The 27706-nt window shown below is 42.2% G+C and overlaps 1 long non-coding RNA gene across 1 annotated transcript in view; it reads right to left on the bottom strand.

Annotated features, from left to right (window-relative positions):
- LOC138990254 (uncharacterized) overlaps window positions 1-11245 on the bottom strand; it is a 29829-nt gene extending 18584 nt beyond the window's left edge. Inside the window, exons 1-2 of the long non-coding RNA XR_011466373.1 lie at window positions 11058-11245; window positions 4507-4627 (exon numbers count right to left, since the gene is read on the bottom strand). This is a non-coding gene — a long non-coding RNA (uncharacterized lncRNA). The remainder of the gene's footprint in view (window positions 1-4506; window positions 4628-11057) is intronic.
- Between the last annotated feature and the right edge of the window lie 16461 nt (window positions 11246-27706).

Genomic DNA, 27706 nt, shown 5'->3' with positions numbered 1-27706 from the left:
CTCTCAGCCTTCTTTTCTGTCTTACCTGCCCTGTCAGCAAACCTTCTCGGGCCTCAAGGGTCTGTCCAGTAGAATCTGTCAATTTCCTTGCATAACCCAGTTTTCCTTTGTACTAACTTCCTGTCCTTTCTCTTCCCTCCTTCTCTCTTTTAAACACATTTCAGCCATAGAAACATTTAAAAGGGAAGAAATAATTAGACCCTATGGAAAACAACTGAACTGGTTACTTTGTGGCCCTTTAGGCGGGAAATCTTTGCTACCTTTGACGCAATGGAGGGGCGCATCCTTGACGACTCTGAACCTCCAAACACAGGTTCTGCCTGCGCTGGGGTTCTTCTCACCCCAGAAGGCTTTCACGGTCTCAACTGACGGTTGGCAAACTGGAGCCCATGTGTTGCCTGTTTCTATAGGAACTAGTTCATCAGGACACAGCTTGATTCATTCTTTCACTTACCATCTGTGGCTGCTTTCACACACAGCAGAGGTGACTCGTTGCAATCTGTCAATGACCCACAAAGTCCGGTATTTCCTCTATGGCCCTTTACAGAAAGTTTACTGGCCCCTGGTCCATACAGACCAGTGACTAAATTATCTCCTGCCCACCTCATCAGGGTTTGCGGCTGCTCCATCTCTGTGCCTTGGGGTTGGGAGTTTCTATTCAGTCATCACCACGTACGGAAAATAGGCTGCAAAACCATACTAAATACGAACTCTAGACTTTGAATCCTGAGTGTGGCTTCCTGTGTTAGCCTTAAAATGGTGTTCCCTTCTCCAAGAAATACATATTCCTTGGGCAGGCTGAAAGTGTTGTCTGATCTTTAAAGGACCTGGGGTGATTATTTAAGTCATTTTAGGGTTTCTTTAAACTTTAAAAAGAAAAAAAAAACCCCAAAACCAGCCAGGGCCAAAGTCTTCAGTTTCAAAGAGAACAATAAACTTTCCACCAAATGCTTTTACACACACACAAAGGGCAACTCATTTTTAATCTAGCTCTTTAATCTTGCTCTTCTATCTACTGTTGTATTTTTTCCCAGATGATCTAAAAATACATCTATATACTACTATTTGTGTTCTAAAATTTTAAAAATCCATTGTACTTTAAATTGGAGAAGGCAGTGGCACCCCACTCCAGTACTCTTGCCTGGAAAAATCCCATGGACAGAGGAGCCTGGTAGGCTGTAGTCCTTGGGGTCGCTAAGAGTCGGACACGACTGAGCGACTTCACTTTCACTTTTCACTTTCATGCATTGGAGAAGGAAATGGCAACCCACTTCAGTGTTCTTGCCTGGAGAATCCCAGGGACGGGGGAGCCTGGTAGGCTGCCGTGTATGGGGTCGCACAGAGTCGGACACGACTGAAGCGACTTAGCAGCAGCAACAGCAGGACTTTAAATTCCCTAACTATCTCACAAAAGGATAAGCATTGTTTTTACCCATTTTACCAATGGAGAAAATTGAGATTCTGAGAAAATAAGTATATTTTAAGTATTAATATATACTTATTAGTATACTTCTTTGAACATCAAGGACAAAGTAAATATTCCTTAAATTCACTTAACTAACTGGATGTTCTCATGAAATTGTGTGGAAAGTAAACAACTGTATGTGAGATCCTGATTTCTATAGGAAGCCTAAGAGATGTCCTAGTTCTCAGGCAGCAAATAAATTTCAACCCATGTGTAGTCTCCAGTTAATTGGTAGTGACTGCCTGGTACACTGAGTTGCAAAGGATTCTGTGCGTCATTATCAATGTCTGTTCTGTCTGTGAAGGGAGCAGCCAAAACTCTATTAGTCAAATAACATAACTTTGCACACACAAGGGATTTAAAATTCAGATTTACTCCCAGAAAAATCTCAGAGAAGATTGAGAAAAATAAGTCCATGGTTTGTAAATCTTTGTGCGGACATGGATTTGAAATAACTTCTTTAATTCCTTTATAGGAATATTGCCTTCAGGATTCCAGATGCTGAGAGAAGGGTTTACCATTACATTATTATGGTTTGAGGTTGTTGTATGAACTGCTCTAGAGTCCATCCTTTCCCTATCCGTGCATCATTAAAATGGAACGTACCAAGGGATCAATAAATGGAAGCCTAAATAGTGCAGGAAAAATTGTGTGAGCACCTTTGGGAATAAAGATCTTTGTACATTTTTAAGCTCTTTTAGGAACATTTAAATTGCTAAGTGCATCTTTGTGTTCCAGCCAGGACTAAAAAAACGGTGCAGAAATCAACAAGAAATCAGTGTGGTCTCAATAACAAGGCAGAATTCACCTCCCTACACTTTCTCTCTCAACTCATGCTCCACATTCGCCACTTGCTGATTTAATAAGGCATTTAGAATCATTTCTTTGGGAAGCTTCACATGCCCTGAAGAAAGAGTCTAGTGTCACCATGTATCTAAGCATTTGGCCAAAAAAGACTAGGTGGGATTGGGTTACACTAATGAGCGGGAATTCCCAGGGACCTGATCATATCTCAGTTTTGATCTTTTTGGAGTTGTGAGATACAGTAGAAAAGAAACAATTCCCAGAAACTCTAATTAGAGACAGGGCTGGTGAGACGTTTTCAGGTTTTCCCCCAAATGCCTCTAAATCTACCTGCTTTGTACAAAATGTAATTTATGTCTGGTTCCTAGTCAGAACAAGCACAGGAACTTCTTGAGGATTGACTTTTTAAAATTCCCTTTTAAAACAACCTCAGAAAGTACCCAACACCCAGGTCTTGGCATCTCTTCTCATTCCGTCTCATTCTGGAATTTGGCTCAAGGTTCTACCTCTCTTTGTATGTTATTTCCCTCCATCTCCGTTCCATCACTTGGCGCTAAAGTCCTACCTTTCATTTATTCATAGAGTCACCTAATGAGTCATTCAATTCTATTCACTCAACAAAGATTTGTTGGAACAAGTCAAATATGGTTCCAAACCACACTATCTGAGAATCTAGAACACATTCAAATTTACATAAGACATGGTGTAATTACAGCTGTGTTCTGTATCTTACAGGAGAAAGGCAGGCCACTCAGCCTGTGAGATCAGGGAAGGCTTAGTGGAGACAGCAACCTTTTATCTTAGCCCTGAAGAATGAACAGAATTGGTCTAGGTGAAGTTGGAAGTGGGAGGAAGCGAGGAAAAAAGGGAAGAGCATTCCATGAAGAAGGCACTGCCTAGGTAAGACCACAAGGCCAGGAGGGACATGATGCAGAAGAAGAGCAGGCCAGTGAAGCCAGAGTCTTATAGAGTGTGTTATCTTTGGAGGCAGGCTTACTGGGCCATGCCCAAGATGAGGAGAGAAAAGGAGAAAGGGCCCACCCAGATCATGGAGGATCTTTGTAGGTCATGTTAAGGATTTTGGACTTGAGTTTATGAACTATGGAAGGACGCCAAATGAGTTTAAAGAGGGAGCAAAGTACACCTCAGACCCTACTTCTAAGAAGCTTTCCCATTTTCCTCCAGCAACTGTATTAGAAACATCTAAGTGTGGATCTGTCTCCACTACACTATGATCGCCTTGTAGGCCAGAATTACGACTTTCTCATTCTTGTATAATTTGCAGTGTAACTAGCAAGATAATGTGAAAAGCGTTTGCTGGCGTGGAAGGAGCTTTGGAATCAGGCAGATCTGGCTCTGATCCCTGTCACTGTGCTTTTCCAACTGTGTGACACTAACCATGTACCCGGGACGTACGCGGGGGAGGACCCACAATGGGTACAGGCAGTAAGGGGGTGCTTTGCTGTCGAGAATTTAAAAACAATAATAAACCCAACTGAAAGTCAATCTGCTTTTTATTACCACCATGTGCTGGCAATCCTAAACAATGTCAGTGATAAAATATTCCTCCCTGGAAGAATCTTTTGTAGGCCTAGGTTCTAAACAATTGCTGCGGTTACCATGATCATGAGGCTTTTGATTCCCAACATTTTATTATGAAAAATGTTAGATATATAGAAAAGTTGAAATAATTTTACAGAGAAAATTCACCGTTTAGATTCTAAAATTAATGTGTTACATCACTTCATCTATCTACCTATCAATCCTTCTATTTATCAATCAATTCTTGGATACATTTCAGTGTAAGATGCATTCCTGAGTACATTACCCGCTAAATATTTCAGTATGAGCATCATAAACCAGAGTTATTACATATTTAAAAGAGTTTACCATTTGTTTAAAGCTATTTTTTTTCTAGAGGTAAAATTCACATAGCATAAAATCCATAAATCCTAAAGGTGCTATTTGATGAGTTTTGACAAATGTATACACCCATGTAACCCAAACCGCCAACAAGATACAGAAAATGATTATTATCCCAACCATTCTGTTATGCCTCTTCCCAGGAAACCCTTCCCCATCTCTCCAGAGGAAACCTCTGTTCTGATTTTCTTCACGACGGATTAGTTTTGCCTATTACAGAACTCCATACAAATGGAATCATAAAGAGCTACTCTTGTCCAAGGCTTCTTTCTCTCACCACAACGTTTCAAATTCAACCGCCTTATTGCATTTACCTGTAGTTTTTCTGGTATCTGTTGTTTTTCTGAGCGACCCATTCAGTAACGTTTCTTTGTATGGATATTCCACAGTTTATTCTCCTGTGTATGGACGCCGAGGTTGTTTCCTGGGTTATGGCTGTTAGAAGCAAAAGTTGCCATTCATTTTTGTGTACAAGTTGTTTTAGGGATTCATATTTTCATCTTTCTTGGAAAATGCCCACTAGTAGTGTAAACATGTTTTGGTTTATTAGAAATGGCAAGACCTTTGTCCAAAGTGGCTGTGCCCTTTGTACCTCTTCACTGTCTCATGTCTCGCCGACAGGCTACAGGAATGCTTGCTGCTCCATATGCTTGCCAACATTTGCTGTTTTCAGAAGTGTTGCTGATTTTAGTTTCTAATGAGTTAGCAGAAGTATTGTGGCTCTAATGTGAATCTACCTTATGATTAATGATGCTTAATATGTTTTCATGTGCTTATTGGGTCTTCATATATCTTCCGTGAGGTGCCTAGGCACATCCTTTACCCATTTTAATGGGGTTGTTTGTCTATTTTATTACCATGGAGAAGATAAATATCCTTCCTGTACATTAATACTTTCTCAGACGTACATTAGAAAATATTTTCTACTAGTCTGTGGCAGGCCTATTCATTTTCACTCTTTAAAATAATATATTATTTATATATATTATATTAATATAGTATAACTATATTATGGATATATTATAATATAATTAATATAATAATTAATGTATTGATAATTATATTATATATATTTCCTTCTGTATATTATATTTATCTGGCTGTGCCAGGTCTTAGCTGTGGCACGCAGGATCTTTCATGTTTGTTGTGGCATGTGAGGACCTTAGTTCCCTGACCAGGGATAAAACCTGAGCCCCCTGCATCAGAAGGTGGGGTCTTAATCACTTATGCCTCAGGAACTCCCCTTCCTTCATTTTTGATATTAATAATTTGTGTTCTCTGCCTCTCACTTTCCGCCTCTCTCTCTCGCCCCTCCTCAGCTACTAATCAATTTTGTTGGTATTTTCCAATTTTTGGCTTTGTTAAATTTCACTGTTGTCTGTTTTTTTAATGTTCTGGTTTCTGCTTTTATCTTTATTATTTTCTTTCTTCTTTTGGGTTTATTCTGCTCTTATTTTCTCTTTTTGTGAAGTAGAATCTTAGGCGACCATTAGCCTTTTTATCCAACCAATATTAGACCACTCTTCTTTGGTAACATAAATATTTAAAGCTATGAATTTTCCTCTAAAAACTGCTTTAGATGCATTTCACAATTTCAACACATCTTTATCATTCAGATGTAGGTATTTCCTAATTTTTCCTACAATTTATTTTCTGATTCATAAATCAACTTCCAATAATTTGGGGGTTTTCAAGAAATATCATTGTTATTGACCTCTAATTTCTAATTTTAATTCCATAGTAATAAAAAACATATTCTACATGATTTGAAAATATTTACCTCATTGAGACTTGTTTTATGGCCAAAGAGATGGTCTCTCTTGGTAAACATGTGCCCTTGAAAGAAATGTCTATTCTATTTTAAATAATGTGCTCTATAAATATCAATTAGGTCAAGATGATAATGTTATTCATATCTTTTATGTCTTCACTGAACTATTTTGTCTAACTAGTCTATCAATGTCTGGGAAAAGCATGTTAAACTCTGCAACTATTCTTGTGGGGTTGTCTCATTTTTCCTTTGAATTCTGTCGTTGTTTGTTCCATGTATTTTGAAGCTCTGTTTTCAGACACAGGCATACACATATCTAAACATCCTACAGATCAGCTGGATAGTTTGCATTATGAAACATCCCTCTTTACTTTCGTAACTCTTTTTCTTGAAATCTACTTTACATAGCTACTTCAGCTACTTAGTAACTTTAGCATAGCCATCTAGCTTTCCTAGGCTTACTGTTTGCATGGAATTTGTTTTCCTATCTACTTACTTTCAGTCTACCTGTGTCTTTAGATGATGTAAATTTTATCTCTTATAGATAGAGTTGTCATATTCTTTGTATTTATCCTGGTTAGAGTTTATTGAACTTCTTCAATTTGTAAAATTCTCTTTCACAAAGGTTTAGCATTTTTGCACATTGTTTTTTCAGATAACTGTTTTATCCCCTTATTTTCTATCTTTCTGGAGTTCCAATGATATGTCATTGGAACTTTTAATTTGGACCACACGTTCCTGAGACATTGTTGCTTTTGTTTTGCTGTTCATCTTTTTCTTTCTCTTCTTTTATCTTTTCCGTTCTTTAGGTCAGGGGAACCCCAACCTTTGGGCTGAGGAGCAGTACCTCTTGTCAGATCAGCAGTGACATTAGGTTAGAAATAAAGTGTGCAATAAACATAATGCACTTGAATCATCCGGAAACCATCACCCCCCTTCCTTGTCCATGGAAAAATTGTCTTCCATGAAAACTGTCTCTGGTGCCAAAGAGGTTGAGGACTGCTGCTTTAGACTGAATAATTTTGATCTATCTTCAGGTTCACAGATTTGTTTTAAATGTGAAGTTTTTTTTCCCCATAAATAGACCATATTTTGGGTATGTTTTGGTTACCAAAGGAAATGAAGTGACTGGCTTTTATTTATTTTTGACAGAGCCTAGAAAATAGAACTGGAGAAGGCAGTGGCACTCCACTCCAGAACTCTTGCCTGGAAAATCCCATGGACAGAGGAGCCTGGTAGCCTGCAGTCCATGGGGTCGCTAAGAGTCGGACACGACTGAGCGACTCACTTTCACTTTTCACTTTCATGCATTGGAGAAGGAAATGGAAACCCACTCCAGTGTTCTTGCCTGGAGAATCCCAGGGACGGGGGAGCCTAGTCGGCTGCCGTCTATGGGGTCGCACAGAGTCGGACACGACTGAAGTGACTTAGCAGCAGCAGAAAATATAACTGGCGATTAAATTTGTGGGACCTAGTGTAAAATGAAAATGTGAATAATTTCCTGGCTCAAAAATTATTAAGAATTTCAAGACAGTCACAGAGAGCACTAAACTGAGCATGACCCTCCCGGAGCATAGCGCTCTGTGTAACTGTCCGAGTTACATGTCAGGGAGGCTGGTGTGTAGGGAGGCTTGTATGGTAATGGTAGAGTTCAGAACGTCTAGCCAGATATTTCAGAATCTGATCCTGACACCCACTACTTGCTACCTTGTTGATTTTGAGCAGGGTACGTTTTCTCTCCAAGCTTTAGTGTTTTCATCTGCAGAAGGATTTTTCCTACGTTTGCTGTCAGGCATAAATGATAGCTATGTATTATGCTTAGTACAATGTATGATATTATATATAATAAGGTCAAAAAAGAAGTTATTATTATTGTTTTGTCCTGTGGGCCTTATTGGAAGAATAATGTGGAAGGAAAGTTGCTACATAAGAAAGAGAATGCCTTTATTGTTATCAGCTGAAGACTGGAAGACACAAAATGTGTGCTTGAGTGCAGGGAAACGGGATGGAGTTGAGGTGGGTGTGCACCCCTTAGTGAGTGGGAAGGAGCAGGTGGGGAGATAAATTCCCTGTACCAGTCTCTGGGTGGCACTATTAGCCAGGAGAACTTGGTATATTCTAAGTGCACAGGTGAGGTGGGTGTTTTAAAGGATGGGGCAAAGGAAGGCTGGAGCAGAGAAAACAAAGTGCAAGTACATGTTCATGCGCAGCAGAACTTCTGAAACTCTCCAGAACACTAAAGAGTACACTGAGCGCCTCCCAACTTCCTAGGTAGAGATATGAGGACGTTTCCTTTATCGAGGTAGAAATATGAGGACATTTGGTTGATGTCTAATAAGCTAAAACTTTGGTTCACAATCTGGCTATAAATTAGAATCAGCTGTGGTACTTTAAAGACTTTTGATGCTCTGACTCCATCCAGGAGATTCTGCTTTATTCGTTCTAGGGTGAGGCCTGGGCATCATCAGTGTCTTTTAAAAGCTTCTCAGATGATGCAAATGTGCAGACATGGTTGAACCACTAATCTAAAACAAGGCATGCTGTTAAGATCTTGCCTTTGTATTTCTCCATGGGGAAAGGAGAGGATGGCCATTTTCTGTGTGTGTGTGTGTGTGTGTGTGTGTGTGTACGTGTGTGTGTGTGATGGGTAACCAGGTGATTAAACAGCAGTGACGCACACACAAGTGGAAACCATTCTACATGACTTGTGGGTAATGCTTTCCACACTCAAGCGAGTGACACTTTCATCTGCTCCACAGCTGTATCTGCACTGGAAGTTTCATCTGCCACCCTCTGAGGCCTTTACATAAGTTACTGTGCATAACTTGGTTAAACAATGTCTGGCAAGTGCTAAGAGCTCAGAAAGTGTTAGCTATGGCTGTCACTGAAACTATTTTGTTAGGTCAACTAATCAAATTAAGTTGAAATTAATGAAAAGGAGTCAGAGACATTTAACAGAGTGTAATCATCTTTACTTTAGGTGGTTCAACCTCATTTTTCAAGTTTTGTATGTCATTGTAAACACCTTTTTTTTTTAAAGGCAGTACAATAAGGGGTCACATCATAGAGATCACTAAACCCATGAAAGATGAATTACGAAAAGGAAAGTCCATCCTACTGTTGTAGAAATGGGTACCTGAGGTATGGAATAACATTTCCGGTGATGGTATCACATCTGGGTTTAAAAATGACTGTGCTGTCAAACTTGGGGGGGCAGAGAGACAGCATGTTTGGGAAAATTGTTGAAAAACTAAAAGAGATTTCTAGTGACAGCACACTCACTGACAGCCAAGATACACATGACACATTTGAATCAAACTGCTTCATGAAGTGTCAGCTGCTGCTGCTAAGTTGCTTTAGTTGTGTCCAACTCTTTGCGATTCCATGGACTGTAGCCCATCAGGCTCCTCTGTCCATGGGATTCTCTTGGCAAGAAAACTGGAGTGGGTTGCCATGTACTCCTCCAGGGGACCTTCCTGACCCAGGTGTTAGGGGAAGCACACTGATTGAAATCTTCCACCCTGGCCAGGCACCATAGTAACTATTTGCATAAGTTGTTTTACGACAGGAGGTCCTGGTAAGGAACATGGAACTAATAAGCCTCCACCAACCAGAGGAGTTCGGGAAAGGTCAAAAGGAGACACCACCTGTCCGACCACCTCCCAGAATCCTTCTCTCTGGCATCCATCTTGGCTGAACAAGGCGTGCACCACCAGGAAGGACTCTGAGTCAGAATGATTGGCTAAAGACAACCCGGAAACTAATCCCATCACTATAAAACCCGAGGCTGCAAGCCATGTGACAGAGGCATTCTCCTGGGTTCCCTTACCCTACTGCTCTCCACCCGGGTGCCCTTTCCCAATAAAATCTCTTGCTTTGTCAGCACATGTGTCTCCTCGGACAATTCATTTCCGAGTGTTAGACAAGAGCCCAGTTTCGGGCCCTGGAAGGGGTCTCCCTTCCTGCAACACAGGGATTGAACTCAAGTCTCCTCTGGCTCCTGCATCAAAGGCAAATTCTTTACCACTGAGCCACCAGGGAAGCCATGAAATGCCAGAGTAGAGCAGTATTTCCAGATCAGAGTGAATATTATTTTCTCTTTAGTTTTATGCCATTCATATACATATATGGAAATTAATAAATTAAATATTGTAAGTAGATTTTTAAGTATTTCACTTAGATGCCTAAAAGTTTATATGTTCAAGTTGGCAGACATTTTTCCCCTTAATTTTGGAAAATGGACATTGGCTTTGTAATTGGAAATAAGTTGTGTTTAGATATGCAGACAATTAGGGAAAGGGCAGCCTGCAATGCTGGAGCCCCTGCTTCGATCCCTAGATCAGGAAGATCTGAGAAGGAAATGACAACCTGCTGTGGTATTCTTGCCTGGGAAATCCCACGGATAGAGGAGCCTGGTGGGCTACAGTCCACAGGGTCGCAAAGAGTTGGACATGACTTAGTGACTAAACCAGAAACATTATGTGAGGAAAGCCCAAGTAGGTAGATGAGGCAAGCACAAATAACTTCCCCTTCTTCTATTTATGATTCTCAGCAATTATCACTGCACTATTTTAGGATAAGAAAGTGCTCATAAGCCGCTGAATTGTGAACTTGCCCAGGCTTGTTCTTGGGCTAGTGAGGTTTTTAGAGGAAAGTGGAGGTATTGCAGTTGCCACAGCAACCCCAACAATACAGGCTCTGATATGTCCAACACCTCCCCGGGGCGGGGGAGGAAAATGCTATCACGGTAGAGGGAGATTTTGCACTTTTACTATTTTTAAGTACAATATTATTGTTTTATTTAATTTGTAAATTGACCCATCTCCAATTCCAGCTACCTACTACTGCCTCAGACACACACAGCCCTCTTCATTGCTTCATCCCGTCAATCTAATTTTCCCCAAAGACGATTAAAAGAATTTTGGTTGAGGACGCAGCTATTACATGAACCAGATGCCCTTTCTGCATCCTGGTTTGTGGCCATAACCGTGTAAAATGCTTCTCCAGCCTGCTTGCAACAGAAACACAGAACTTCCAAATGCCTCCTTCACTTTCAGAGAGTATCTTAACTTTTATGTGCAACTAAATACTTGCCAGGATGCAGACCCCTCAGCAAAATCTGGCGGAGGCATGGTCCTTCCAGTCTGCTGCTGCTGCTAAGTCACTTCAGTCGTGTCCAACTCTTTGCAACCCCATAGACGGCAGCCCACCAGGCTCCCCCATCCCTGGGATTCTCCAGGCAAGAATATGGAGTGGGTTGCCATTTCCTTCTCCAATGCATGAAAGTGAAAAGTGAAAGTGAAGTCGCTCAGTCGAGTCCGACTCTTAGCAACCCCATGGACTGCAGCCTACCAGGCTCCTCCCTCCATGGAATTTTCCAGGCAAGAGTACTGGAGTGGGGTGCCATTGCCTTCTCCGCCTTCCAGTCTACTTATCCTATATTTTCCTGTTACCCGTTCAGACAAACTCCTAAAGCTCAAGGAGAAATTCTGAAGCGTATTCAAACATGTTTAACCAAATCAAGCCCTCTCAGCTTTCCAAATTACAGATGAAAGGACTGTCCTCCTCTTCTCATTTTAAATACTCTCCCTCCTACAGCTCCTCCCCCAATTCTTCTGTTAGGGGAAGCACACTGACTGAAACTGCCCGCCCTGGCCAGGCACCATAATAACCATTTGCATGAGTTGTTTTAGGACGGATGTCCTAATGTCCTAATGAACGTGGAGCTAATAAGCCACCACCAACCAGAAGAGTTTGGGAAAGGTCAAAAGGAGACACCACCTGTCCGACCACCTCCCAGAATCCTTCTCTCTGGCATCCATCTTGGCTGAACAAGGCGTGCACCACCAAGAAGGACTCTGGGTCAGAATGATTGGCTAAAGACAACCTGAAAACTAATCCCATTACCTTAAAACCCAAGACTGCAAGCTATGTGGCAAAGCAGTTCTCCTGGGTTCCCTTACCCTACTGCTCTCCACCCAGGAACTCCTTTCCCAATAAAATCTCTTGTTTTGTTAGCACACATGTCTCCTCGGACAATTCATTTCTGAGTGTTAGACAAGGGCCCACTGTCGGGCCCTAAAAGGGGCCCCTTCCTGCAACACTTCTGTTAGTAGTAAGGAGAGGAAAGAGTGCAGAAGGGGTACCTTTCAGTCTTGATAGAACGTGGAGATGAACAGATGTCATGATTTTTACATTTTAGCCATAGCACTTATAAGAAGTACCTGACATTTGTGAAAAAAATTAAATAACAGATGTTTATGGATTCGTGAATGTACTAAACAATGACAAAGTTATTAGCAAATGAATCTGAGAAAACAAACACTTTTCCATTTTGTAATCTCTGGGGCAGGCAAAGGAAGAAGTGGGAAGGTCGATACAGTTGATTCTGGGTATGCGCTTATGTTACCCTTTCCCAAAGAGAATTCCATGGAGATTTAGTACTGTTTAGCCTCCTTAAAAAAAAAAAAAAAAAACACAAAACTTAAGGATTTTCTTAGAAAATACTTTTGGAGAATGTTGCAGGCTTTATGTCCTTCTTGGACAGCTACTACGCACATCAACTTATAAAAGCCTCTGAAAAGTTCTGTGGTAAGAAAACCTATTAAACTTTGTTTAACCCCGTGTTTACATTCTAGATTCTAGAACTCATTTGAGCATAGAAACCTCTTTTGCACACAACTCCTGTTAACATCCCACAGGACCAATATTTCCTAGAATATACCTAGGGAACTGCAATTTTAGTCTATTACATTTCTCATTTCTCTTTAAAATAACTAGTTTCTTATCTGTAATTGGAAAAAGATGCATTTTCCTGTGTTTTTTTTTTTTCCTCCCAAAGCCCAGGCTAATGTGATTCCTTTCCAGTTCAAGGACTGGCTTCTTCCCATCTCCTGAGAAGGATGCCTTTTTGTGGCCAGATCTACTTAAAGGTTGATGATATGGCCCTGCCATGGGCTTGCCAGGTGGCACTAGTGGTAAAGAACCCGCCTGCCAACACAGGAGATGTAGAAGATGCAGGTTTGATCCCTGCATCGGGAAGATCCCCTGAAGGAGGGCCTGGCAACCCACTCCAGTATTCTTACTGGGAGAATCCCACAGAGGAGCCTTGTGGTCTGTAGTCCACGGGGTCACAAAGAGTTGGACATGACTGAGAGACTTAGCATGATGCATGGCCCGGCCAGGTACCAACGGGTGCAGCCTCAGGTACACTTTGAAGACCCACTCTTAAAGCAGGTCCCAGGCCATATATGCATGCATCTCACTTGGGAGCTTGTTAGAAATGCAGAACCTCAGGCTCCACAACAGACCTACAGAAAGAGAATCTTCATTTTAACAAGATTCCCAAGTGATTACTAGCACCTTAAAGTTTAAAGAGCTTGGTGCAAAGCACACGGCAGTGAGCAAAGCTCAGAGGGCTTGAAGCTGGGAGAAGAGCCCTGGTCCTGGAAGAAAGTGGACCAGAGCCAGCTTTGACACTGAGTTAATTAACTGGACCCTAAGGTAGAGGATCACTCTACACATTTTCAGGGTGGGGTTGCTGTAGGGGTGAAACTGGAGAAAAGTCAAGGGAGTCACTTCAAATGTTTTCAGATAAGTGAAAGGAGAATTGGCTGAGGGAATTGAGGCCAGCAGACACAGGAGTCCTGGGGGGTGCTGGGAGCCCAAGCCTCACAAGGGAGTCTGCCAAGAACATCGAAACAGCTCTTCATGGTGTGGAACCCCAGAACAGTTGGGCATTAGTGTCTCTAATGCCCACTTCTAAAAGTGCTCTAATGGGCACTTCTCCCAGGTGAACAACTCAGTGGAAAAGAAAATACTGACTCCATGCAGATGCGAATTCAGGCCTCATCCCAGACTACCTCCAAATTGACTCAGTATCTAGGTGAAGCTTTCGTTGGGGCTCTCCAGGTGGTGCTAGCGGTAAAGAATCTGCCTGCCAGTGCAGGTAGACGTAAGAGATGTGGATCCCTGGGTCAGGAAGATCCCCCGGAGGAGGGCTCAGCGACCCAATCCAGTATTCTTGCCTGGAGAATCCCATGGACAGAGGAGCCTGGCGGGCTGCCATCCACAGGGTTGCAAAGAGTCCAACACAACTGAAACAGCTGAGCACAACACAGAGAGTTAGGAAACAAGTTCAAGGTCACAGCCCTCTCTAGGAACTGCTGCCTAGACTCACAGGTACTCAGCCCACCCCGTGGCTCACCACCCCTGCCTGGAGAAATAAAAGGCCCAGTCAGAAGACTTGGAACGATGACATCCACACACGAAAGGGCCTCACATGTGATCCATGAATCTAACCACAGATGGGAAAACCTGAAGCTTTAAGAAAGCCTCTTGACCTATTTTTTCAAACATTTTGGATTTGGGCAAAAACTTTTGTGATTCAAAAATGCAATTTTTACCCTTAATTTAAACCCTTGTGTATTTTCAAGGGAAATTTAAGTAAAAAAACATGTCTTTCTAATGGAAGCCTCTGCTGTATACAAAGAGGGAGGAGGAGGCTGGCTGATTCCCAGATAGATTCGGGAAAAGCTGTTGGAGAGGTGATTGTCTTTGGATGAGAAGGTGGGTGGGGGTGTGAGGAGAGTAGGAAAAGGGATGGGAACCTTGCCCAGGGGAATGGTAAAAGGAGGCAAATAAGAGAGTGCTGAGCTGGGGAAGGTGAGCTGGGCTGGGACCTCACAAGTTTAAAATACCTATAGCTGATTCATGTTGATGTATGGCAGAAGCCAACACAATATTGTAAAGCAATTATCCTTCAATTGAAAGTAAATACATTTTTTTAGAAAAACACCTCAGAGGCCAGCACGGCCACGTCACCTAATCGCAGGTCACAGGACAGGAGTGAGGCGCGTGCTGGCCATCAGGCTGCTTGCTGACTGTTTTTCGGTTCCCTCTCCTACAAGACAATGGGATCACACAGTGTTGATCTTTCTGTCTTCTGTTTGTTGTTTTTACTTGCTGTTAATTCTTCCTCCCTTCATATTTGTCTTAAACCCACTGTGATGAGGCTTCTTTCCCCACCACTGCACTAAACCTGCTCTTTCAAAGACTTCTACTTAGTCCAAGCCAGTGCTCAAGTCCGGGCCCTCATCTTACCTGAGCAATCAGCAGCTTTTGGCATAAATGCTCATTCCCTCTGTCTCAAAACTCCTTTTTTTTTTTTGCCTTGGAAATACCATTCTCTCTTGGTTTTCCTTCTCTGGCTAGATCTACCTTCACTCTTGACTCTCTTGATTGGTCCTTTCCCGTCTTCTCAGTTACGTGCTCCTTATATTCCTAACTTGTAGGAAGCCTCAGTGCTCCAGTGCCCACTAGTTCAGACCTTGAATTTCCCCTCACTCTCGAAGAAGATTACCCAGTGCCATGGCTCAAAATAAACACCATGTGCTGATGAGCACGTTGATTTGTCTCGTCCCGACCCATCTTCTGAACCCCAGACTGCCTGCACAGCATCTCTTCTCAGATGCCTGAAGACATCTCAAACTCAGGAAGACCCAGCTCCCGATTCTGCATCCCACAAGCACAACCACAGCTATCATAATACAGACGCTAGGCACTCCTCCCATAGTCTTCCTATTTGAATATGTGGCAACTCCATCCTTCCAGTTGTTCAGGTCCCAAATAAATTATGATTATCCTCAGCTCTAGTCTTTCTCCCACATCACATCCAGTTCATCTTCAAGCCCTACAGGCCCAACCTTTAAAATGTATCTAGAATCTGACTTCTTACCTCCTTCACCCCCTCCATCCCTTTATTTACTATGATCTTTTGCTGGATTATGTCAATAGTCTCCAAACCAATAGTCTTCTTGTCCTTTCTCCCGCCACAAAATGCTGTCTCATGCAGGAGTCAGAGATCCTTGTTAAACACAAATCAAAGTCTATCATTTTCCTCCTTGAAACTCTGAATGTTTCTGGTATCGTCATAAAAGTCAAATTCTTTATTATGGCCTCCAAAGCTGCACATGACCTGGCCCTTGGCTGCTTCTCTGACTTTATTTCCTCCCACTCTTTCCCACATATTGTGACTTCAGTGACCCGGGCCTCTTTACTGTTCTTGGATAATCCAAACACTCACCCTGCTCAGAGTCTTTGCACCTGCTATTCCTTCTGCCTGAACTGTTCTTCCCTTAGAAAATGGATTGGTAAGCTCCCCACCTCCTTGGGTCTCTTCTTCTTCTTGGAAAAGGCCTCTCACAATCACAGCACAGAAAATAGGAACCCTTGTTTCTTTCTTTAACCAGCCTTGTTAACCAACTGACAGGATCTGTTAGTTTTCTGTCTCCTCCCTCTCAGCTATAAGTACTTCCTTTTTTTCTCTCTCTCTCTTTAATTACAGCGTTGTCTTGAATAAGCTCACTCTACTGTGCCTTGTCTTACTCTCATTTTGGGTCTCCTTTGCTGTGCTGGGTCAGTCCCATCCGGCTCATGCTACTGGGTGGCAGGGCTTAGGGCATATTCTGCATTGTCACGCAGTAAAGGGCGAGTGACGTGCTCTTTGCTGGAAGCATGGTAATGCACAGAAATGAAGAATGAAAGAGAAAGAAAGGCTTAGGTCCTGCTGGCTTTCCCCCTTCACCCACTGATCTCCCTGGGTTACGGATCTGTCTTCTTGCAGTAGGACAATTTTATTTGTTACTTTATCTGGAAGACTCAGAAGAGTGTCAAGAGTATAGTTGAGGTTCCTGGTGTATGTTTGGTGAATGAACAAATGCTGAAGAGTGAGTGTATTTTAAGCCTTTTCCATCTGATATTAATCTCTTTCAAAATTTGTGTTTCTTTTCTAGTGGTTTTGGAAACAGTGACCGTACTATTGGATACTGCATTCTTCTTGTAAATTATGGTGCCTCCCACACTAGTTGGTACTTCCCATCCCTGAACTTCCTAGTGTTGCTTTGCAGGGATTGGCTCACATCTCGTTTCCTTTGCAGATACTTGGTGCTCAGATTGGTCAGCTCTGCTGATTTGTCCATCAGCTCTCCATCTTTCAAAAATTTGCTGCTATTCCTTGTCTGCTCTTGTCTCTTCTTTCATTCTCTTTGTGATTTTATATTGCTTTTATTCCTTTCATTTCATTTTAGTGACATCTTGGCAATAACATAAATAACATGTATACAGTAAATAAATAACATAATTTTATCTGTCCATATGAGTTACAAATATTATTATTTTCCCAGTGTATAACTTGCATTTTGCTTTCTCCTATGGTGGTCTTTAATGGTCTGTATAGTCAAAGCTATGTTTTTTTTCCTGTAGTCATGTATTGATGTGGGAGTTGGACCATGAAGAAGGCTGAACGCTGAAGAATTGATGCTTTCAAACTGTGGTGCTGGAGAAGACTCTTGAGAGTCCCTTGGACAGCAAGGAGATCAAACCCATCAATCTTAAAGGAAATAAACCCTGAATATTCACTGGAAGGACTGATACTGAAGCTAAAGCGTCAATACTTTGGCCACCTGATGTGAAGAACTGACTCATTGAAAAAGCCCCTGATGCTGGGAAAGATAGAAGGCCAGAGGAGAAGGGGACGACAGACGATGAGATGGTTGGATGGCATTACTGGCTCAATGGACATGAGTTTGAGCAAGCTCCGGGAGATAGTGAATGACAGGGAAGGCTGCCATGAAGCAGTTCATGATGTTGCAAAGAGCTGAACATGATTTAGTGACTGAACAACATGGTGGTCTTTAATACACAAAAGTGCAAAATTTATATACAGCCAATCTATGAAGTTTTTCTTTCAAAGTTCCTGCCTTTGGTATTATGTTACTTAGAAAAGGCTTCCCTATCCTGATTCATACAGTAATTTGCTCTTTCCTCCCCCCCCCCCGCCCCCAACTACCCCCCACCTTTTTAGGGAGTTACTTTTCATAATTTTAAAAAACTCCTCCTGTCAAATCAAGGTGTCTCTAGATAGGACTGCAACCAGCTCGTCTCCTTCTTTGTTAACAAATGAGTGTGGGAATAGCTCTATATGATTAAAGGTGAATTCGTTTAGGGCAGATATGGAAACAGAATTTATTTTAAACATCAAAACTTTCTAATGATCCAGGATGACCTGGTGCCGGACCCATAACGATAACGGCGTGTACCTCCGCACAGCTCGCCCGCCGCACTGCAGTGGCGCCCTCACACTCACCATCACAGTCGGTTCCCACAGTCCCGAGACGTCAGGCGCCAGAAGACAAAGCACCGGACCTGACTCACTCCAAGGATCTTTCCAGGCTAATTTTTTCCTGATTTCATCAAGTTTGCCAAAGTCCCAATTTTAATGACCTTACCAAGTCTGGCTGACTTACAAAGAAGGAAAGGAAGAAAGGAAAACAGAAAAACACACAGAAAGATGTTTGAGGCTAAACGCTCTGAATTGTGCCTACTGCACGAAGTGAGAATGAGAAGAATTTAATTTTCTGGTCTGCTTGTTCTAGCATGCTTCTCTAGGTTTGTCATCAACTCTGAGGGGACACAGAGAATATAAAAGATATTCTAATTCAAGTGACTGTGTTCAGTTCATTCCATTCTCCTTATAAAACTGTCTGCTGTAAAGTCCTTTCTAATGTGGAAGAGTTTTAACTTGCTAAATAAACCACATATTAATTCCCATTAACGCTGAACCATGGTAGCATGTTCGCCCGATCCTTGTAACACATGGAAACCCACAAGCATGACTCAAAACTGAGAGGACTTCACCTAGATTCGCACACTTAACAGATCTTAAACGTTGCTTTCTGTTCAAGCTAGGACCCAAATAATCACCCACACATATCAGCTGCTACGTTATTCTCTAAACTTGCCCACACAGAACTCTCTTTTATCTAGTTAATGTACCTTTAAAGTTACCCCATTAAGAAAGAGTATCTGAATTTTTGTTGATTGAACCCTTACTGAAAATCCCTATAGTTCAAAGCTGGAGAAGACTTTCCACTTCTGCCAACTGAAAATTTATTCAAGAGGTCAAGACTTTGGCTACATGCAGGTAAATTTCCACTATCAGAAATGTCATCTGTTGTAATAAATCCCTTAAATCACCAAAAATAAAACATAAAGCTGGCTAGTGTCCCGACAGTCTGGTTTATCACATAGGGACTTTCCAAGAGAAATGATTCATTCTAATAGATAACATTATAACTTGGTCCCCTACAGTAAGAAAGATGAGGGTCTTCCACACTGGAAGTGATATTTCAGAAGCTTTTCCACTAATTTATTATTATAAGAGTCAAAGTAAAAGTCACCAGCTGGTTGCTGATGTCTATTATTTCCGCAGTTTGTTGGCAAGGGGACGGGTCTGAGCATTCCCAAGTATATATGCTCATTCCTATTTCCTTTCACTAAATTCTTTAATGGGAAGAGCTCACAGTGAGGCAGTAAAAATTTCTCTTAATTTTGCGCACATTTTTGCCCCCCGTTCTCCTCCTTCCCATCCAGCCTGGGAACCTTCACTTGGGTGTGCAGTGGATTCTTATTCACAGTCACACTCACGGTAAGTTCTTGAGTTATTTTCCAATCAAAATCATAAATGGGAAATTTTTTAAATATCTTTTTAATTTTTTAATTGAAGTTTAATTGCTTTACAGAATTTTGTGGTTTTGTGTCATACATCAACAAGAATCAACCATAGGTACACCCATGTCCCCTCCCTCCCGGACCTCCCTCCAATTTCCTTCCCCATCCCACCCTTCGGGCCGTCACAGAGCCCCTGTTTGAGTCATATATGGGAAATTTTATACACCAATTAAGTTATTAAGTTTCTTTGTGTTTGCTGAAATTATAGCAACCCTAGCAGGAACACGCATTATCTCACAGTAGCACTTTTATGAATAAAAGAGAGGAAAATATTCTTACATATGAATGGAGGGTGAAAGAGGAAGCCTTTCAAATAAAGCATCATAGAGAACAAATGTATGGACACCAAGGGGGGAGTGTGGGGGTTTAAACTGGGAGATTGGGACTGACATACATACACTACTATGTATAAGATAGAGAACTCATGAGAACCTACTGTGTAGCACAGGGAACTCTACTCAGTACTCTGTGGTGACCTGAACGAGAAGGAAATCCAAAAAGAGGGGATAATGTATACACACAGCGGATTCACCCTGCTGTACAGGGGGGACTAACACAACATCGTAAAGCAGCTATGAAAAGTGAAAGTGCTGGTTGCTGAGTCGTGTCTGACTCTTTGCGACCCCATGGACTGTAGCCTTCCAGGCTCCCCTGTCCATGGAAGTCTCCAGGCAAGACTACTGGAGTGGGTTGTCATTCCCTTCTTCAGGGGGTCTTCCCGACCCAGGAATTAAACCCAGAAATTAATCTGCACTGTAGGTGGATTCTTTACCGTCTGAGTTAACTATCTCCAATACAAATTTTAAAAAATCAAGTATCCATTTGGGAAGACAGAAAGCAGCAGAAGCAATGCTTAGTGTCAAACAGAATCACTGATTCAAAGAACAATCTTGTAAAAAATATGTCCCAGATCCTAAATGTCCTTGGTTGTAAATGCAAGCTTTGTTTCATTGGCATCTCACTAGTTAGTAGATTATCTTCTTCAGTGAAAAGCCTCCTCGTTCTCTTATCCACCAGTCTGCAGAGACTGGACTCTACATTCAATCCTTTGCCAGACTTACAGCCTTCATCTTTGAGCTTGTTGTTTTCTATCTATTTTCTTCTTTCAGTTCCCATGGCCCTCAGATGATTCCACTGTCCCAAAGCCTTTCCTTGGAAAGTGCCTCTGTATTAAATTTTTGACTGAATTTATTTACTAATTATTTATTCTCATGGGACAATCCAAAATTGACCATTTTTCCTCACTGAGATAAAATGAATGTTGTCTTTAAATTAGGACCTTTTTTTTTTTTTTTAAGCTAAAATATATGCTACATTTAAATTGGGCTTCACTGGTGGCGAAGGGGTAAAGAATCTGCCTGCCAATGCAGGAGATGCAAGAGATGCAGGTTCGATCCCTGGGTTGGGAGGATCCCCTGGAGAAGGGAATGGCAACTCACTCCAGTATTCTTGCCTGGGAAATCCCATGGGCAGAGGAGCCTGGTGGGCTAGAGTCCCTGGGGTCACAAAGAGTCAGACACGACTGCGAGATTGAGCAAGAATGCATGCACACCTAAATTGATGCTTCTCAAATTTTCACGTTCCAGACTTGTGGACATGGGGTGGGGGCACGGGGGGCTGGGATGAATTGAGAGAGGAGCACTGACATATATAAATAGCTAGTGGGAGCCTTCTGTAGAGCACAGGGAGCTCAGCTCAGGGCTCTGTGACCACCGAGGGGGGAATGGGGGGCATGGTGGGAGGGAGGTTCAAGGGGAAGGGCATACATGTACACATATAGTTGATCATGTTGTGGTAGAACAGAAACTAACAGAGCATTGTAAAGCAATCAACTCTAATTAAAAAATAAAGAAAATTTCATGTTTATAGAAATCACCTGGGGATCTTGTGAAACTAGAGTTTTTGATTTGGAAGGTCCTGGGAGAGGGCCTGGGAGTCTGCACTGAGAATGAGCTCCCTGATTTTGCTGTCTGGGAACCACACTCTGAGGATCTAGCTTCTAAATGGTCCCATAGTCCCCACAACAGCATCAATAACTCCTTAACATCACTGGCAATTTCTCTATGGGATAATTTTTCTAAGTTTTGTTTTCATTTTGCCTGCTTCCTAAGTGTCATTCTGGGTGCTTAATTTATAATAGAATAGGGGAATTGATGCAGCTACATTAAAACAAAAAGGGAGACATAGTGTCTGCCTGCCTTGGGCATTCCTGTTAGCAGGAGTCTTCATGTTTAACAGCTTCACTATCAGGTTCTCAGTCTTGGCGTTAGGGCTAGGTGTTACAGCTTCCCATAAAGCATTCTGCTTTATGGACTCACTGCTCCTCATCATAAAATGAGGAGTATTAATAAATTCAAAAAGAAAGGTCCATAGTCTAATGAGATTTCAAGCTATTTGTTATTCAATGAACTTAATACCATGAAGATTAGAATAACTCCAATCTGCAAAATGCACTTAATAGTCTGGGAACATCAGCAACTGCAAAGCAGGTTACATGATATAATGAGTGCAGTTGCCTTTTTCCAGATCTGTTTGTTTCCTTGCCCTCTCTGGTCTGCTTCTGGCTCCACTCACCTTTTCCACTGGTTTACCAGATGATTCATCAGCTTTCTGGCATTCCTACTTAGCATTTGTGTCCAACATCCTAGCAAAATCCAATAAAGTTTCTAATATCCAGTATCCCGTTAGCTATGTCCTTGTGTATAGCTAATTCACCAGAGGTTACTGGTCATAAGGATGACCTCAAGAGAAAGGGCATTACCACTTTCTGAACACTACTATGTGCCAAGTCCTGTGCTGATTGTATTTAATCCTGAAGCATTACAGAGCCGAAAAAGTCCTTTACAGAAAGATTAGATTATACCCCATTTGTTATTAAGAATAAACATATCTCCTTTCTTAAGTTTCTCAAATTATTGTTAAATTTTGTTTCAATGCATGATGTATACATATGGTATTGATTCAAAAGATATAAAAAAGGAATAGAGTGAAAAATAAGTCTCTCTCTTCCCCACCACTCAAGTCTCTACCTGAAGGCAACTACTGTTACAAGTTTCTTATGTGTCCTTCCAGAAACAGTCCATTAAGCATAGACTATTATACAACGGATTATTAATAGTCCATTTAGCAATCTTCAGTTCAGTTCAGTTCAGTCACTCAGTCGTGTCTGACTCTTTGCAACCCCATGAATCGCAGCACGCCAGGCCTCCCTGTCCATCACCAACTCCCGGAGTTCACTCAGACTCACGTCCATCGAGTCAGTGAGGTCATCCAGCCATCTCATCCTCTGTCATCCCCTTCTCCTCCTGCCCACAATCCCTCCCAGTATCAGAGTCTTTTCCAATGAGTCAACTCTTCGCATGAGGTGGCCAAAGTACTGGAGTTTCAGCTTTAGCATCACTCCTTCCAAAGAACACCCAGGGCTGATCTCCTTTAGGATGGACTGGTTGGATCTCCTTGCAGTCCAAGGGACTCTCAAGAGTCTTCTCCAACACCACAGTTCAAAAGCATCAATTCTTTGGTGCTCAGCTTTCTTCACAGTCCAACTCTCACATCCATACAGACCACTGGAAAAACCATAGCCTTGACTAGACGGACCTTTGTTGGCAAAGTAATGTCTCTGCTTTTGAATATGCTATCTAGGTTGGTCATAACTTTCCTTCCAAGGAGTAAGCATCTTTTAATTTCATGGCTTAGCAATCTTAGATTTCCTTAAAAAGGTATTACCTATTATGGCATATATAGAAATCCTATAGATTAAAATTTAGAAATGTGCTTTCATGGCATTATGACATTTGATTCTCCTTAAAATACCATGAGATGGGCAGTCAAACATTCCTGTTAAACAATTTACACAGAAAGAAACTGAAGCTCACAGAGGTGAAATGATCTGCCCATGTGTATATAGTTAGTAAAAGACCTAATTCTAGAACAATTAGTCTAATGCTTGTTCCATTACACCACAGAAAAAGTAGCCAAAGGATCACAGATCAAAAAATAGCCTTCTTGACTAATTAAAATACTCTGTCATTTCTCAGAGAATTTATTATGTTTAGTACAGTAGCAACAAAGTATTATTTCACATAAATAATATATCACATAAAAACTCAGTATTTTGGCTTTGCAATTGAAATTGATAAAGTATAACCAAAGATTTTAATTCAACAAGGGTCTGAGTTCCTGTTAATGGAGATATGTGGTTCTTCCCTTGAGATGGCTTTAAAGCAGACCTTAAAGGTTGCTAGAGAAGGGCTGGGTAATTTATGTAACTATCTGTTAAACAAGAGCAAGCAGAAAGCAACATTATTCTTTGCTGCAACTGACTGATGAAACTGTTTTCCGTTTTGGGGATCCTAGGCAGATCCATAACTTTTATGTGACTATCAGGTATTAACAAATACTTTTGTGTTTTGAGATGCTGAAATTTCAGTCCAGTCTGATAGACAAGCTTCAGTTGCTTACTCAGTTTGAAGTGTCCTCCCTCCTCCAGCTCAGCCCTGCCTTAGGAGACCACTGTGGATGAAGGGGGCATGGGCAGGCGCACGTCTCCCCACTCCTTGCTTTCCCACTCCTCTTGATTCTTTTGCTGCTTTTGGATCCTCCAGTATTGTAACCAAGAACTTCCAGATGTTCAAGCTGGGTTTAGAAAAGGCACAGGAACCAGAGATCAAATTGCCAACATCCACTGGATCATAGAAAAAGCAAGAGAATTCCAGGAAAACATCTACTTCTGCTTCATTGACTATACTAAAGCCTTTGACCATGTGGATCACAACAAACTGTGGGAAATTCTTAAAGAGATGGGAATCCCAGACCACCTTACCTGCCTCCTGAGAAATCTGTATGCAGATCAAGATGCAACAGTTAGAACTGGAAATGGAAAAATAGACTGGTTCCAAACTGGAAAAGGAATATGTTAAGGCTGTATATTGTCACCCTGCTTATTTAACTTGTATGCAGAGTACATCATGCGAAATGCCGCTGAATGAAGCACAAGCTGGAATCAAGATTGCTGGGAGAAATATCAATAACCTCATATATACAGACAACACCACCCTTATGGGAGAAAGAGAAGAGGAACTAAAGAACCTCTTGATGAAGGCGAAAGAGGAGAGTGAAAAAGCTGGCTTAAAACTCAACATTCAGAAAACGAAGATCATGGCATCTAGTCCCGTCACTTCATGGCAAATAGATGGGGAAACAATGGAAATAGTAACAAACTTTATTTTCTTGGGCTCCAAAATCACTGCAGATGGTGACTGCAGCCTTGAAATTAAAAGATGCTTACTCCTTGGAAGAAAATTTATGACAAACCTAGACAGCATATTAAAAAGCAGAGACATACTTTGCTGACAAAGGTCATCTAATCAAAGCTATGGTTTTTTCAGTAGTCATGCATGGATGTGAGAGTTCAACCATAAAGAAGGCTGAATGCTAAAGAATTGATGCTTTCAAACTGTGGTGTTAGAGAAGACTCTTCAGAGTCCCTTGAACTGCAAGGAGATCAAACCAGTCAATCCTAAAGGAAATCAATCCTGAATATTCATTGGCAGGTCTGATGCTGAAATGGAAGCTCCGATACTTCGGCCACTTGATGCGAAGAGCTGACTCATTAGAAAAGACCCTGATTCTTAGAAAGATTGAAGGCAGGAGGAGAAGGGGACGACAGAGGACGAGATGGTTGGGTTACATCACTGACATGAATTTAAACAAGCTCCAGGAGATGGTGAAGGACAGGGAAGCCTGGCATGCTGCAGTCCATGGGGTTGCAAAGAGTTAGACACAACTGAGTGACTGAACAACAAGCATTGGAACAACAGTGGGAAGGAAAGGCAAGGTTTTCATCTGAGGGAGTTTTCTGGATGTGGCTTTATCTGAAGGCTGATGCTTTCTCTAATAAGGCACCTTTAGCATTCCTCAGAAACATCTCCACTGGGCCCTGGGGAACTCCCAGCATGGTTTCCTAGTACACGTGTCTTCTCTGGGTTTCCCAGGTGGCTCTAGTAGTAAAGAACCTGCCTGCCAATGCAAGAGACAAAAGAGACATTGTTTTGATCCCTGGGTCGGGAAGATCCCCTGAAGGAGGGCATGGCAACCCACTCCAGTATTCTTGCCTAGAGAATCCCATGGACAGAGGAGCCAGATGGGCTACAGTCCATGGGGTCACAAAGAGTTGGACACGACTGAGTGACTTAGCAGGCACACACACGTGTCTTCTCCAACTGGCTGCTGTTACTTCCCCTTAGCCCCTGGCTTCCTGTGATTCACCTCTAACTTCATTCTGCTGGGTACCTGTGGCTCCTGATGGTTCTCTTGGGGAATGCTCCAGTTCAAGGTTACCAAGTCCAGATCTCTTCCCCGGAGGCTTCACAGGGCACAAGCCATATGACCAGCAGAAATGCAACAGCGGAAGTACAGTTGACTCCATCAATTGGTCCCTTTCTCACTCGGCTGCCACATGCTGCTCTGTTTAGCTTCTGAGCCTCTGAGTTTTTCAGGTCCCACTCTCTATGTCATAGGCGGAATAATATCCCCCCGAAAGATGTCCAAACCCTAATCCCCAAAACCTGTGAATAGTTTACACTATGTGGCAATGGGGATTCTGCAGATGTGATTAAGGTTATGAATTTTAAGATGAGATTATCCTGGATTATCAGAGGGGCTCAGTATTATTACATGAGCTTTTAAAAGCAGAGAACATTTCCTGGCTGAAGTCAGAGAGATATGGCACCATGAGGAGGATTCCATGTGTTCTGGCTGGCTCTGTGATATAGGGGCCCTTGTGCAAGTGTTCTTGCCTGGAGAATCCCAGGGACGGGGAAGCCTGGTGGGCTGCCATCTATGGGGTCACACAGGGCCGGACACGACTGAAGCAACTTAGCAGCAGCAGCAGCAGCAGTGCAAGAACCAGAGAGCAGCCCTGGGAGCCAAGGGTGGTCCCCAGCTGACAACCAGCAAGGAAACAGGGACCTAAGTCCAGCAGCCGAATGGAACTAAATTTGGCCAACAATCTGAATGAGCCTGGACACAGATTCTCCCCTAGAGCCTCCTGAAGAGAAGACAGTGCAGCCAACACCTTGACTTCAGCCTGTGCATGCTTGCGTGCATGCTAAGTTGCTCCAGTTGTGTCTGACTCTATGAGACCCCGTGGACTGCAGCCCACCAGGCTCCTCTGTCCATGGGGATTCTCTAGGCAAGAATACTGGTGTAGGTTGCTATGCCCTCCTCCAGGGGACCTTACTGACCCCAGGGATTGAATCTGCATCTCTTAAGTCTCCTGAATTGGCAGGGTTCTTTACCACAGCAGCACCTGGGAAGCCCTGATTTTAGCCTAGTAAGGCACAGAGCAGACAATCCAGCCGAGTCCTCTGAACTTCTGACCTACAGAACTGTGAGACAATAAATGTGTGTATTAGTCACTCAGCAGTGTCTGACTCTTTGTGACCCCATGAACTGTAGCCCGCCAGGCTCCTCTGTCCATGAGATTCTCCAGGCAAGAATTCTAGAGTGGGTTGTCATTTCCTCTTCCAGGGGATTTTCCTGACTCAGGGATTGAACCCAGGTCTCCTGCATTGCAGGCAGATTCTTTACCATCGGAGCCACCAGGGGTTCTATTGTTGTGTTGTGTTAAGCTGTTAAATTTGTGATAATTTGTTATAGCAGCCATAGGAAATGAATACACCCTAGGTAGATCCATTCTTCGAGTTTCTGAAGTCCCCTCTCACTTGCTTAAGATGAAAAACACCAGGAAAATAGAGGAAACATTTCAGCAACCTAAAAATTGTCTCTGATGAAATCCATGCTTTCCATATTAATTCATAGGCCTCTCCTTAAATATACATACTTGAGGTTATGGGACAGGCTAAGTGTTCCTGGACCCATTTTCGGTCACCCCTGCACAAGTTACGTCTCTTCAGAATAGATGGGTATTTAACAATATTCATTCTTAGCTCTAGGGCCTCAGCTAACACTGAGACAACAGGAAAGTTTTGTTTTAACATCATGTTACATGTATATATCAGGAGAGTTGCCTTCCTCCTCAGGTTCAATGGTCTTGAAACATGTTGGATAGACTGGGGTTGCTCTGATAAAGACGAATAACAGGAGAGGGAGATGAGATCCCAGAGAGGTCACTGTCAAGATGGGATGAGAGACAAGAAAAAAAAGAACCAACG

This window comes from Bos mutus, chromosome 12 (genome assembly GCF_027580195.1).
Source record: "Bos mutus isolate GX-2022 chromosome 12, NWIPB_WYAK_1.1, whole genome shotgun sequence".
Taxonomy (NCBI): domain Eukaryota; kingdom Metazoa; phylum Chordata; class Mammalia; order Artiodactyla; family Bovidae; genus Bos; species Bos mutus.
Note: the sequence above shows the minus strand (reverse complement) of the source record. Positions and strands in the feature narration are given on the sequence as shown.